The following is a 16,341-nucleotide window of genomic DNA, read 5'->3' as shown; positions in this document are numbered from 1 at the left end:
TAAAAAATCACTAAACTTTTAGGATTAAAGTATAATTTCATTTCAATTATATCATTCAAATATAACTGAGTGAAAGACAAAAACTTTATCAAAAAGAATTAAATTAAAGATAAGTAATGAATTAGAAGAATTAATTACAATCTTCTTATATCATAGAAGCCAAATAAAGAAATAGAGTAAAAAGTACAGTTCTTTTTTTTTTTAATTCATTATATGTGCGTTAATAACAAAGTCAACCTGATACAATTTTTTTTACTTAATTAAATCACAGTTTACATTAATTTCAAATCTTAGAGGAGAATCACACATATAACTAAATAAAAAATTACATAAGAAAAGTATGAAAATCACATTATTAAAAAAATTAAATAAGAATGGTATGAAAATCACATTATTAATAAAACATGAAAAGTGTTATCCATCTCCTACTAATACACTACGCCTTGCCTCTAATATAACAAGAAAATATTAATAACAAAATTACATAAATTTTACCTACCAAAAAATATATAAATTTTTATAGAATTCACACTATATTTATGAATTATAGAGAAAATCTAATTGTTGGTCACTATGTTTTGGCATGTTTTGATATTAGTTCTTATGCCCCCCCTTTATTTTAAATCGTTGCTCCTAGTCTACTAAGCTGACAGGTTAAGTTTGTTGGTGTTTATATATACATATATAACTTTGTTAATTCTATTACTAAGTTGATAAAATTATGACATGTTGAACATTTCAGGAGAAAAATATCTACTAATCTTTTTGCCTTTCTGGCCTAGTCTTGTCACACCTCCTCCTGAAGGTTCACCCATCTTGCATTTGAGGATTTTAACTAAATGTGGTGCTTGTTTCTTTTTATCTTTTATTCATTTTTTTATACAGCTTATATAATCTTAACAAGTCAGAATGAAAAGTAATGAAATTTATATATGCATATTAGCCACTATTAAGTCTTTTATGATTTTATTTAAAATATATGAGCTAATGTTATAGACGAATGAAATTAAGGGACTAGGAGCAATGTAAAAAAAAAAAACTAATACCAAAACAAGTTAAAAATATAAAAACCAAACAATTATTTTTTATTTATAATTATACTCCTTCCGTTAAAAAATGTAAGGCATTTTTAATTGAATCTCATTCTTCAATAAAGTAGTTACCTACTTTTCAACTAACCCTATCTTTTTATATTTATCTATAGTAAACATCCTATAATAAATATAAAGTCATTATCAATAAAGGCGTTTTAGAAAAAAAGACATGATTATACCTTGAAAGATTAAAATTTTTTAATATTTTTAAATAAAAGGAGTATAGTATGACTCATTTGGTGAAGCTAAAAGCACATGGATAGCTACTTGGTAATAATAATGTCAACTTGCAGTGACATTATTGGATTATTATGAGGAAGGAATTCTCTCAAAGGGAGCAAGCCTGTTATCTGACAATTGAAGCATAGGCTGATTTTTTGTATTCAAACCAAGAAAATTCCTTGTAAAGGCTTTGTTGATTCCCTTGTTTGGTTAATGAAGGCAATGGTGCAATTCTCTCACTCAAGGGTGGAGCACCAAAGTATATCATTGACACTCTTGATTTCAATCCATTTGCCATAACCCTATGCCTTGCACTCTTCAATCTTCCATTGCTCATCACCTTCATGTTATTGTTAAAACAAGATAAAAAAAGTAAGTTGATAATTTTAAAATTCAAAACCTTTCTTGAAATTAAAGTCATGGGAATGTAAATTAATTATGATTTTTTTAAGCTGATATTTATAATAGAACAAAATCTCAAAAATAATGAAGTTGCCACGTGACTTTAAAGAATATGGATGATAATTTTTCAAAACACCACCACCACCAACAACAACAACAGCAATTTATTCTATAGTTTTCAGAGAAATCTTATTCTTTCACTTCTACACCGGAAAAAAAAAAAATCTTACTTAGAAGAAGGGAAAAACAAGCCACTTGCACATCCTAATTTAAGAAGCTACCTAAAAAACAAACCAAAACTATTTTTGAGTTTGGGACATCTAATACTTCACTCTCTAATATTTTTAATAATACCCTAATCTTTTAATTATTATTTTTATTTTTTATTATTAGATTCTACTTAAAATAAGACATATTTTACTATTTTAAAGGATAAAACTGTGCAAATTTTTTTTATGGTTTTTCAAGGAAATGAATTAACAAGGCATTCAAGAACTTGCATGCTTATGTTATAAAACAGTATCAGAGTCCATATTACATAATACCTGGAGAGAATCTCCAACATTGATGAAGAGGACGGATCAGGTGGCACGGAAACCCAAGTTCCATCTCTGAGACAAACTTGAAGTCCTGAAGCGTCATTGGATCTCAACACAGTAATGATTTGTGGGTCCGTGTGCTCTCCAAACCCCACCACGTTTCCGCCATTGTTGGAGCCAGCAAGCTCTGGGCATGGAGGATAATGATTCAACCTGAAAACAGAGTCACTCTGTTCGTTCATCAGCATCTTGCTCCACACATCCTGGGCTGAATCATGAGTCCTTCAGCCAACAATTCCAGAACCTCACACGCCATCTTCCTCACATACGGTATGTAATTACTCAACGCACGTCTGAAACACATACATACAGAACACCCAAATGATCATCAGAACGAACGAGAATAGATAAAGATTGTGATGTTTAGTTTTGCTTACTGGAATTTTTCCTGGTTTGTGCGAAGAACAGGGGAGAGTCTGAAAGAGTTGTAATCTGGTTTGTGGTGAGATGAAGGTATTCGATCCAGCCAACGTCGCCGTTTGGGCCGATATTTTGTTGCCATAGCCGAATGGATTGGGAGGTCCAGCTTTCTGTTGAGGGTAAGAGGGAGAGAGAAGAAATCGAAAGCTGAGACTCGAGCTCAGCGATGGCTTCCATGGGGACTCCATGGTTGGTGAGCTTGAAGAAGCCGAAGTCTTGGCATGCTTTTGCTATGAGGCTCTTGGCTTCGGGGATTTTGAGGTCTATCTTGGGAATCCCAGAAGAAAATTTGGCTGCTTTGCAAGGATTATTATTGTTGACACAGGAATGTTGCTCTGTTTTTGTGGGCTTCGGCAATCTTCCCATTGTTGTCGGCTTTGGGATGTTAATGGAACAGACAGAGAGAGAGGGGATTAGAGTCGATGGATGAAAGACGAGGAAGATGCTTATAGGGGAAAATGGTTGTGTTCGTGGCTATTTATATACCAACAAAATTAAGAGAGAAATTTGATGTCAGATTCTCTGTAATCATTAATACGTCAACTAATAATACATTGCAGAACCGCAGGGGAGAAATGGAAAAGAAAACAAAAAACAAAAAACAAAAAAGCAAATTGTTATTGTGCTGTTTGACTTATTTATCATTTTTGTGTTTAAAAATTATTTTGTAATGCAGTTCCAAAAATTATTTTTTAAAACAAAACAAAAATTTGTTTATTTATGTTAATTTAAAATAGTTTTAGGATTAAAAATAAACTGACAATAATCGTTGTTATAGATGATTAATGATGGTGATTTGTGATATAATTAGTTAGGGTAACTGTAATTTTCAATAATCAAATGTTAAAAATATTAATATTAAAAAAATTATTTTAATATCCTTAAAGTAAATTATGAAGTGAGATGATAGGCAAATAGATTATAATGATAAATTAATAACTTAAAATTTTTGACCATAAATATAAATAATAAATTAAATATTTTAGAATATTTAAGATAATATTCCTAATAGTGTTAAAAATGATATTTTACTTTATAATTTATTTTTGAGAAAATAAAATATAAATAATATTTTATTTTAAAATTTGTTATGTTCAAACATATTAAGAATATAAATAATAACTTGTTATATTTTAAATGTATTGTCCTGTGTAAATTAAAATTTAAGAAATGACTTTTTTTTTTTCCAAATTATCTTTACAATTGGATTTAATAGAAGGATATCATACCATTCCCATATAAATTGTTTTTATCTAAAACATGTCATCCCCATGCAAATATAGCCCGTGTGATGCGTGGGAATGTTTTAATTTTTAAGAATAAAAATAAAATAAATATTAGAAAATTATTTTAGTATCTTTAAAATAAATATATTACTTTTCCTTTTATTTTATCTTAATTATAAATATTTTTTAAATCTTTGTGAATCCCTCTTAAGATCAATATTTAAGAGTTATAAAATACAAGTATGTCTTTTACTTTTAAATTTTTATTTTTATCTATCCAATTATTAGCTGACAATTACATATATGTTAGGCTAAAATACCATTTGTGATATATTCTCATAAATTTTTATTTTTATTTTAGTCATATAGACTGATTTATTTAGTATTTTTTAAAAAATAAATACATACTCCATCTTTAAAAAATATAAAGTATTTTTAATTAAATTTTATCTCTCAATAAAGTATTATTTATTTTTAAACTAACACCATCTTTCTATATTTACTATTTAATTGGATGTTTAACTTTAAGATAAATATAAAGTGATTTATTTATTAGAGGTATTTTTTTAAAGGGAAATAATTACACCTTTAAATACTAAAAATATATCATACTTTTTGACATCCAAACCCCAAAGAAATACCTCCTAAAAATAACTTATATTTTTAATGAAGGGAGTGGGTTTACTAAAATAATATTTTAAACACATATTTGCAAAAAAAAATTAATGAAATAAGAGATAAATTAGTTAATATAATTTGCATTTATGTTTCTTTTAATTTTAATACATGTCTAATACCTATTATTTTTACTAAGAATCTTGTATCCACATTTAATTTTTACTATGGATAGTATGTAAATTACAGGTCCTACAATCATTTTTTTACTGTTGGTAATTTCTTTGCATATGTAACACATATTATTTTTATTAAAAAATTTATATTTACCATTAATTTTACCATGAATTCTATATGATCTTTTAAAATATAAAAATCTTAATATTTTTAATATTGTCTAAATTTTTAACTTGTATAAATGTTGGTCCCATACCCATATTTTTTAATGGTAGATCACATATCCACTTTTTTATTGAGTCCTGTAACTATATTTATTTTTTTAACAAAATCATCTATTAAAAAATTTAAAAAATTAATTTTTTAAATAATTACTAATTTAATTTTATTAATTAAATTTTAAGTCCCACGCTCACTTTTTCATCATTAGTAATTTTATATATATATATATACCATCTATTATTTTTACAGTAGGCTCCCAATCACATTTTTTTAACATTAGGTTCACACACTATTTTTTTAAACCACACTATTCAAATATTTATAAAAAATTAAATTTATTAAAATCTTACATTCTCTCTATCCCCATTAGATTCTCAATTCATAACAATTTTAAAATATATAAATATATAAAAAATTTATAGTCAAGCCCAACTCTTAACACCTCTAGTTTTCAGATTTATTTGGGTTGGTTTAACTACCCCAAATTATTAAAAATTATTTTATTTTATTTTTATTTTTACTAGGTCCATAAATTGCATCTTTGAATTTTGTTAGCCAATTTATATATTTAATTTTTAAAAATTTATAAAATTATTTTTTTGATAATTTAAATAATTTTTAGGCAATATTTATATTTAAATAGTGGCATTGTAGTTCAACACATGTGACTTAATGATCAACTGATGGTTAAGTGAATGAAAATAAAATATTAAAAATAAAAGAGAGGCTTGTATTTTATAACAATCTATCTTAAAAAAAAATGTTCATATAGGTTTTAAAAAATAAAAGAGAGATATCATTGATTAAGATAAAATAAAAAAATATCAAAATATTTTACTCATTTTTAATTATAAATCTTATATAAAAATTTAATTTTTGTATGTCTTACATGTACCTCTTTTATTATAGGGCCAATATAATTCTTTATCTTTTTTATTTTTACTATGTCATATTTAAAAAAATAACAATATATATATATATAAAGAAAAATTCGGATCCGACGGCTACCGACCTTAAAAAATTAACAATTTTTTTTAAAAAAGAAAAGAAGTCAAAATGCTCAGCTCACACAGGAATAAAACAAAACGAGAAAAAGCAAATTAAGTGGATGTCATTGTTCATTCACTATTCATTGGAAGATCCCAAATTTATATAGATATAGATTATTTAGAGATCCTTCACAATATATTTAAATATCACAAGGTGATTTTAGTTTGTTAGATTATCAATGAACCTTCTCATTTTTTTCTTTGATCCCACCATGTCTAGGACTAGGACATGATTGCCTGAACAGGAAACATACATCCATTCACCCAAAAAAAGTGAAATATACATACTATGGTCAAAAAATAAAAAAAAATGAAAGTCATTTCACGTTGACATTATTATCTTTAGCATGTGATTGCATTACTAGTGAAATTAAATTCAAGATTTGCATGCATATATTCATTATCCAGGCAATTTGTTGATCGTGGGATTTGATCGTGGTACAATTTCGTCATATTCTATATTCGAGTGAGATCAAATCTTGAAGTAAACTTGAAAAGATACCATAATATATACTCTATTCTATGTCTCACATTTTATTTTGTCTTGCTCATATATATGTGGAGGATATGTTTAATGATAAATGTGCAGAGTATATTTGGATAAGATAAAATTAAAGACTAAGTGAAAAGAAATTTTGGTTCTAAACAATTCAAGTTCCTTTGAAGTAAGAAAAACTAGAGTGAGTGATATTCCAAGGAATAGAATATTTGCAAGAGTAATCTTCTTCTCTTGGGTCCTATTGTTTTAAAAGAATATTCAAACTGAAATGAAAAGAGGGAAAGCAAATTCTAGATCCTAATATTCTATGCTGTCACGAATAAACTCAAAAAGAAAATCACATGCCCTTTTTTTTTGAAAAAAAAAAGAGGGACGAGTGATGAGGAATCATAATCTATGTTTTTTAAGAAGAAAATATAACAGTAGTTCTCCATATTTTAATTGTGTTTTACAACCTGTTTGGATTTGCATTTGAAATCGATTATTTGTAAGGAAATCACGTTTTCATAAAAATTCCCCAAACACCTCTAATTTTTATATGATCGATTATCTTAGCCCAAACCATGTTCTGTTTGAAGCTGATCACTCCTACTTTTCAGGATTGTTTATAATTGTTAGGATATCTATTATTTGTTAAAAATTTGAATCTACCTGATATACCCCTTCCATTGGGTGGCTTGTGACTAAATCCCTGTACCCATCATTCTTCAATTTTAATGTGTGTCTTCAATAGAAAATGCAAAGAGAGAGGTGGCTCGATGGGCCAATGGGAGCCAAGGTGTTGGTTGTGAGAAAGTAGGTGAGATGATGTACAGGAAGACGATGCTCCTCTTCTATTTGGGTGATGCTTTCCTTTTCTTTTTATATATTATTCATGTTATATTATAATATAATCTAATTTAAATTTGTACTGTTAATAATATATATGTGTGTTAAATAAATTTATAAATATGGCAAGTACCAGTATTATATTTTTTTGTTAAATAAATAAAAATAAATTTAATGATATTATAAGCAATTTTACTAATAGTTATCCTAAAACTCATGTCAATTATCCAAACATCTCAATTTTTTTCAAAATTAATTTCAAAAAATATCATCCAAATATTATCATGTTATGATATAATCAATTATAATTAAAATCTATTCTATCAATCAATTTTTTTACAATTAATTATATCCAACTTAAATTCAAACACACTCTTCTTTTTAGTCTTGATGATTTTATTTTTTTGTTTACCATCCCATTAGTTTTATCAGTCTACAATATTAGTATCTATTATATTAAAAACGTACATAAAAATTATGAGTAGCTATTGATAGAGTTAATTTTGTTATAACTCTAACAACTTCTTTGTTGACATCGGAAAATATTTTGATATGAAAATAAAGTAACCAGTATGATTGAGAATAAAATGGAAGAGAACAGACTCTCTTTTATATTTATGTGAGGGACAAATGTGAAATTAAGTACAATTCAATAAAAGAATTAATAGAATTAAGTCAGAAAAATTAATTATGTTGGTGTCAGTCCAAGGTCCTTGCGTGCATTTTCAAAATTGTAGCCAGTGACTGATATTTTAGACAAATCAAACTAAAGAAATTGAAAATAATAGAATAATTATAGGGAACTAAAAACAAAATATAATCAAAGTGCACTTACTCACGGTTGTATTTTCTCTCTTTTTTTTCCAATCAATTTTAATTTCTTTCTTTTTTAAAAACTTCTCATTTCGACTTTACTTGATACGTTTGATGAATAAACATAAATAATTTCAGTTCAAAAGAAACTATAAATATTTCAACATTTTTTATGATAATATATATAGTCATGTAACATAAATATAAGGAAGCGTTTCTAGTCGCAATGAAATGTAAGACCATTTTTTGGCCAAAAAAAAAAAAGTAAGAGCATTCCCTTATAATCTTAAGATTTGTTATCATTAATTCATTATCACAGTAAGGACCTGCTTGGTTATGTATTACTTTTTTTTAAAAAAAATTGTCTTACAATATAATTTTTAAAATTATTTTTCAAAACAAAATAAAAAAAAAAATGTTTTGTTGTGTCAATTTAGATTAATTTTAAAATTAAAAATTAGCCGATATTGATGGTTGCTAATAGATAATGGTAGTTGCTTATGGTAGTGATTGATAAGGTGATTGAAGTTTCTAATAACCAAGTGTAATGTATTTTAAAAATTTAAAAATAAAGATGTTTATTTTTGTTCTTGAAAACAAAAAATGAGAATGATTTTTAAAATAATAAAATATAAAATAAAAATCCAAACAATTTTTTAATTTTTTTTAATTTTTAAAAACAAAAACGAATCATGCTCTCATTACCTAGATTCCTCCTAATCCCTATCAGCCAAGGGCGTTGGATTTGTTGCTTTTTTCACTTCATTTCAAAAAGTCAAAGATAATCCTCCTCTTTTCACAAATCTTAGGATACGCATCATTAAAGACTTTGATGATCAAATTCTTTTTTTTTCTTCCCTGGCCAACGTGATTAAATTCCTTTATGGAAGTTGAATTTTTATATGACGGCATCGGTTGGTCCACAGAGTTAAAAATTTAGAGAATTTTAACATCTAAGATATCCCTTATTGCTCTTGGCTAAAGAAACGCAAAAGCAACCCACGTTTGTAAAGTGATCTTTAGGAGGCATATTAACCTAAATAAGTAAATATACTCTAGGGCTTTTAAGTGTCTTATTGGCAATTTTTTGTTGTTTTATTTTTAAGTGTCATTTTACAATTTCAATGCAAAATTAAATATTTTATATTCACTTTTACCCTTATTAAGTAATTATTCTAGAAAGTATAAGTTGTAGCCCCCAAATTTTGAGTTAAAATAACCCAATTTTTATAATTTCTTGATTTGAAATGACTTAATTTTTATATTTTTTTTACTCCGTGCCTCAATCTTTATAATTAATTAGCTATAAAGATTGAGTTATATTAAATTAAAGTTTAAGGATTAAATTAAAAATTATATTATCTCTTATTAATGTGAAGTTTAATGTATGGTATTATCTAGCTCACAAAAAGAAGTCCAAGATACAACCAGGATAATTTAGTTAAAATTAAGATTAAAATATATTTTTAATTCTTTAATTTTATATAAGGTTTCATTTTTGTTCTTTAATTTTAAAAATATATTTTTAATCTTTTAATCTTAACATGGTTAGTTTCATCACAAAAAAAATTGCATTGAACTTTTAAATATTAATAAAATATTTTCAAATATTAATTTAACAAGTTTAATTTTTTAAATAATAATGATTGGCATAAAAAATAATTATTTAAAACTAACAGTGTTATATTAAATGAGTAAAAATATATTTTATAAAATTAAAATATTAAAATAAAATCTTATATAAAATTAACAGACCAAAAGTATACTTTAACTTAAAATTAATAACTTATTTGTTCATAATGTTTCTCAATCCTTGTATCAAAACCTTGAACGACAATATCGGATTGAGGGAGCATCTGCGAATAGATAATATTGTTCTGATAATATTCAATTGGGTTGGGCTTTGGCTGATATGACATCCTAAATATGATGGTTGATGCTCTCCTCCTTATCATAATGTCACCCAAAAATAAAAAAAAAGTGGAGGATTATTTCGACGGATGAACGATTGAGACAGTTTCTATAATAAGACAACAAGAGTAAAATTTAGAGAAATATTAATTATTTTCTTAGTATTTTATCATTTATTAATATCTCAACTTGCTCTTTTCTTTTTGTTCTATATCTCAACCTAGATTTAGAGGGAAGCCCTCCTCCACACCTCTGTTGAGGAGGTGTGGAATCTAAACTGTCCAATAATCAAGACAATACATATTTAATATTTTTTATTTTCAATTTTTTAAAATAAAATTATATAAATTTTATGAAATTTTAATCAATTTATTTATCTGTTTGTACAGTCTAGATTTAATATAAATAATTCATATTTAATATCAAATGTTTTATAAATTAACTTTTTAAACATATTTAATATAAAATTTTTTGATGAATTTGTTCACCTGTTTGTACAGTCCATATCTAATATAAATGATTCATATTTAATATCAAATATTTTATAAATTAAATTTTTAAATATATTTGAAAAATTTTAATAAATTTGTTCACTTGTTTGTACAGTCCAGGTTTAATATAAATAGCTCATATTTAATATTTGATATTTTATAAATTAACTTTTCAGATATATTTTAAACAGCATAGGTTCAATATTAAATTTTTTATAATTTTATAAATTAAATATGGACTATTTATATTAAATCTAGATTATCTAGACTAATAAATAAATTTATTAAAATTTATATATTTTTTATTTTAAAATATATAAAAAATAAAAAAATAAGTTTGGACCATTTGGGTGGTTCAAATTTAATAAGGGGGTAGGAGGAGGGAAACCAAATTCATCTCAACCCACTCTTTGTTATTGGATGAATAAAAAAAAGAGGAAAAGAGAAAAGTGAAGCGAGATGACCAATGAAGATTAGGTTTAGAAAAAAGGACTGATATCTTATAATTTGACAAACTAAAATTTAAATTTTTACTAAAAAAAGTGCCTACATTTAGTGCTTCATTATAACTCGAATTAAGTTATCTTTAATAGAAAGATATATATGAGTCATAAAAAAACAAAGAAAAGTGAAATGATGTGATTTTTACTCATTATGCTTCGTTGAACAAGAGAAAACAGGAAGGCAAAAAAATTGTTAATGTCATATGGATAATAATAATTTTTTTATGTGTATGAAAATATTTTTACATTATAAAACTTAATATTTTAACATATTATTTATTTATTTTCCATCATATATTATTAACATGTTAAAAATATAATTTCAAATTAGTCTATCAAAATTTAAATTTTATTTCTAAAATTAAAAATATACAATAAGTTAAAAATTTTAAATTACAATCAAATATAAGAAAATGGATTAAGGTAGGGTGGGAAATGAAAAAAAAAAATTGTAGGTAAATGTGGAATTGAAATTTTATCTCTGAAATCACCCCATTTTTGGATAGAAAAATTAGGAGAAAAAAACATTTGGATCTCAAATGTTATCCTTCTAATTTCCTCTTCCTCCCATTTTTCTTCTTTCATTGTTATTATTGTTGCTCTTATCATTATTGTCAGAACTAGTAGTAATAGTAGAATAAGAAATGCTTATTTATAATTTTACATTTTTCAAATTTCTTCTTATCATAATGATGATCATACTTTAATTTTTCCTTATACTTGTCTTAAGCAGATTATTAGGGAAACACAAATTCAGAATTATAGATGCAATGTGCATTCTTGATCCTTCCTTAGATCAAGATGATAATTCTTTTATGAAAGAAGAAGATCGAAGTGGTAACTGGCAACATCTCATACCATAAGAAATTGCAGAATCAATTTTAGATTGACTAAAATAATTTTTTATGTCATTTTTATTGTTAAAAAATTAATTTTGATATGTCAATAAAAAATATTTTGTGAACATTTAAATGCTAACATTTTTTGATGATGAAACTAACTGTATTTGAGTTAGAAAACTAAATTTTTTTTATAAAATTAAGAAACTAATAATTAAAACTTTTTGAAGTTAATTAAATGACCAAATGTGCACTTTTGTTGGTTATTTAATCTTCTTCTTCAACCACGTGTCAAGTATCAAGTTAGTGATATCATCAAATATCGATGGATATGGATTATGATGATCACTTTCAGGGGATTATATGAAAATAGAGGCCTCTTCTGCATCACACAATAATTAATCACCTTGATGGCTCAATTTCTGTGCTAGGTTATTCTCATCGTTACATTATTTTTACGTGCATATATTGGCAAAAAAAATTACGTTCAATTAATTTTTTTAAAGTATTAGCATATTTTGGTTTGGATTAAATTCGTGGCCAGATAATTTGTTATGTGCGTCTTCATATATAAACGTTATTTAAAATGTTTAGCTATTTAACAATCAATATCAATAGTAAATCTTAATTAACGTGCATGGCCGCGCATTTTATTCAGATCATATCAAATCAAGACAAGATAAACAAATAACAAAACCTTGAATTATCACATAAATTGAAATAAATCAAATCAAATCAAATCTGATCTGACCAATAAAATCCTTCTAATTCTGCAGTCATATATATCCTCCACTATATACAAATAGCGAAACGATAAGTTGTCTAACAAGATTCAGAAAAGAGATTGAATAATCAAAGAGTTAGAATAAGGAGTACAAAGTATTTGATATTCAGAAGTACTTTTTTTCCCCTACTTTTGATTCACTCTGTTCTTAGATTCTGATTGCAAGTTAGTTCTGAATTTTACATAATGAATTTTTAATTAATGGGGATTTAAGTTTATATATTGATCCAATCGTGGTAATTGTTCTTATGCTCAATTGTTTGCATTAAGCTGTTGTGAGTACCTCCCCTTCTCGTGGTTTTAATTAATTTGTAGAAAGAAAAATTCTTTTCATCATATCATATTGCTAAGTTAATTAGCAGTAAAATTTCATCGAAAGCTCAACAACTTATTTATGATCCTTTTGTTCAAAGGATAAATGAAAATAGAAAAAAATTATGCATTGGTTACAAGTAAGTTCCACAAGATAGTGAGAATATTTTCTAATCTCATATGACTTGACTGTGATTAATTTTTCTTCTAAAATGGCACAAATACTTGTATGCTATTTTTGGATGCATAAGGATTTATATTTGAATTTGAATTTGAGTCAAATATATTGTTTGGGGAATTAAAAATGTATGGTTTTGGATTTAAACCAAGTCCAAATCTAAGTTTTACCTCAATCTTTTTGTAAAATCATTTTTAAACCCTTATTATTTTAAATCTTACTTCAATCTCTTTGTAAATTACTAGTCTATTGATGATGTTGAACAACAATAGATTGCTAGCAGCGACATGATCGGACCGCCATTGCCGTTGATCGGGACCGAATCGTTGTTGGCCACTGAGACCAGATGGCTGATTTCCATCTAGACCGAACCACCAGCGTCAACTGAAATTAGATGACCAACTTCCATCGAGATTAGACTACAGGCAACAAATGAGACCAGAATCCTAATGGACTGAAAGTTTGACTTTCATTGAGACCAAATTGCCAGCATTAATTGGGACTAGAGTACAAGCGACGATTGGGACTGTACGGCTGACTTTCACAAGGACTGGACTATCGACACCAACCAGGACAAGACAGCTGATGTTAACCAAGACAAGATCACTAGTGTCAATCGGTATTGGGTAGCTGCTTATGACCAAGATTAGACGACCGGATCCTATTGCGACCCAGATTGATGACTTTGATTGAGACTGAAATGGTGACCTCTGCTGGGACCGGATTGCCATTGCCAACCAAAACAGGACCACTAGTATTAACCAAGACTAGAGTGTAGAAGATGATTAGGATTGAATGGCTGACTTCCACTGAGATCAAATTGTTGACTCCAACCAGGACAAAAGTACAAGCGATGACAGATTAGACAGTTGACTTCCACTAAGACCAGACTACCGTCACATATTGGTCATTTGTCTTAAACGTGTTCAATCCCATTTGGCATTGGTGGTCTTGTCCCAATCAATGCCAACAGTCTTATCTCGATTAGCACTTGTACCCTGGTCCTATCAGTGTTGGTAGTCAATGGATGTTAGCTGTCCAGTCCCAATTGTCGCTTGCATTTTGGTCTCGGTTGGCGCTAGCAGTCTTGTTTTGGTGGAAGTCATTCGTTTTGTCTGAATCTTGTTAGACAGCTTAAATTATATGTATAAATTATATTATATTAATGTTATTTATGTATAAATTATATTATTTTTTTCCAGGATGTGAATTGTTAATAATTCAAGCAAAAGCACAATCAATGCAAGAATTTAATTAAAAAAGTTATCACCAATTATTTACTATTTTTTCAGAGACATTTGTAAATTATTTTTTATTATTTGTATAACTGCTTTTCTTAATATAGTTATGATTATTTTAGCTCAAACAAACCATGAGGCTTTCTGATTAATTATAAAATAATAACAATATCTTTAAAATACTTTTATAAGAATATTTTAATTGTTTATTAATAAGTTAGCCTTTAATCATTAAGGTAAACAAATGATCATTATCGTTTACCAGCAATTTTAATATATACGCATACACACCTTTATATTTTATTAATAGTAGGTAAACTCTTTTGATTTTATGTTATGAGTTTAGAGTTCACCTTACTCTATAACGAGTTTACTTAGAATCATGATTTTGACAACCTTGGCCCAAGGGCATTTTGATTTTTTTTTATTGGAGAAATTAATTACAATCAAGTTCCATGGTCTTGAGAGTATTTTCAAAAATTCATGAATTTTTTTATAAATAAATTCCTTATTTGGGATTTATATGTAATTTTCCCATAAAAATATACAAATATATGTAATAACCAAAATAACATGACCATTAACATTCCCTAGAACATACCACAATTTTAGATTACATGCAATCTTTTTTCTCTTCATAATTATATTCAAATTTTTCTCATCTACTGTGTTTATTAGATTTATATAAGGGCTCAGATTCGATCCTGTAAACATTACATTGACGACATGACCATGGACGTGCAAAACAACACAAAAAAGCATAAACATAGTCGAAGTAGGAATTGGCAACATCTCATACCAGAAATTTCAGAATCAACGTATCTTACGAAGATTATGCCGCAGTGATTACTTGAACTTCGGTTTAGTTTGTTCATTTTGGCAAACTATGCTTTCTAATGCCATCGCAAGCAAACATTAATGCCATATCCCATTCCCAAATTTCACTACTATTGCTTTGTCATGGTTTGAAACCTAACCTGGATCATTGCTTCTTTGATCTCAACAAACAAACAATTCTTTACCCTGCAAATAATTTATTATATCCAAGAAACCAGTAAGTTCTTGGCACAATTGATGGATGGTTAATGATGTCTCAAGGTACATGTATTAATCCTCGATGATTGTTCTTCAACCCTGTTTCTAGTGCCAAGGTTATGTTACCATTAAAAATGGGGGCCTCTTCTGCACTACGAAATAATAATTGTCTTAATGATCCTGTTTTTGTGGTAGGACCTAGTCTTAGCAATATCGTCTTTTGTAAATTTACTGAGAAGTCATGGAAAATATTTGTTCTCGGAGGACCAAGACTACTGTGTCTTGACAAAGTAGTCACTGGCAGTTTACTCTATCTCTTATTTGATAGAAATATATAGAAATGCTATTGAAATTTATAGTCCTCGTGCATGACTTGGATAAGACGAACGAGAATAATCCTCCTAAGACTAAGAAACTTGTTGTCCGTATCCCCGAACCAAAATTAGACGTTGTAGAAGTTGTATTTAGAATGAATAATAACACGGTATATTTCGATCCCGAAACTCTTAGATTGGCTCATGTTGTTTCGGGAGATCCAATGCTTGTTGTGATTGAAAGTAAGATTTCTAGTTCTATTGTTCATGGCGAGGAAGATTTAATTTGGTTGTTTCAACTCAGATAAAAGGATTTACGGTGTTGAAGCTGAACAAAACTGGAGATCGACAATCAACATCAATGGGTGGAGGTTGAAGATTTGGGTGACAGTTTCATGTTGTTTGACAACATGAAGTATAGGTTAATTTCAAGTATTGGCTTCCATGGAAATGTTAGAAGAAATTGCATTTACTTTGCAATAATTCAAGAACATGATCGTCCTTCATGAAAGCTTGATAGTGGGATTTTCTGCTTCGCTGACAAAAGCATTCATTCACCCAATGTTCCAA

At 27.3% G+C, this 16,341-nt stretch overlaps 1 pseudogene; it reads right to left on the bottom strand.

The window, feature by feature from the left end:
- Positions 1-1,403: 1,403 nt before the first annotated feature.
- Positions 1,404-3,155, bottom strand: LOC129312443 (gibberellin 2-beta-dioxygenase 1-like; annotated as a pseudogene).
- Between the last annotated feature and the right edge of the window lie 13,186 nt (positions 3,156-16,341).

This window comes from Prosopis cineraria, unplaced genomic scaffold, assembly GCF_029017545.1.
Source record: "Prosopis cineraria cultivar Desert tree isolate PC_DT_omini unplaced genomic scaffold, ASM2901754v1 PC6, whole genome shotgun sequence".
NCBI classification, from domain to species: domain Eukaryota; kingdom Viridiplantae; phylum Streptophyta; class Magnoliopsida; order Fabales; family Fabaceae; genus Prosopis; species Prosopis cineraria.
The sequence above is the reverse complement of the archived record's forward strand: the minus strand, read 5'-3'. Positions and strand labels throughout refer to the sequence as shown.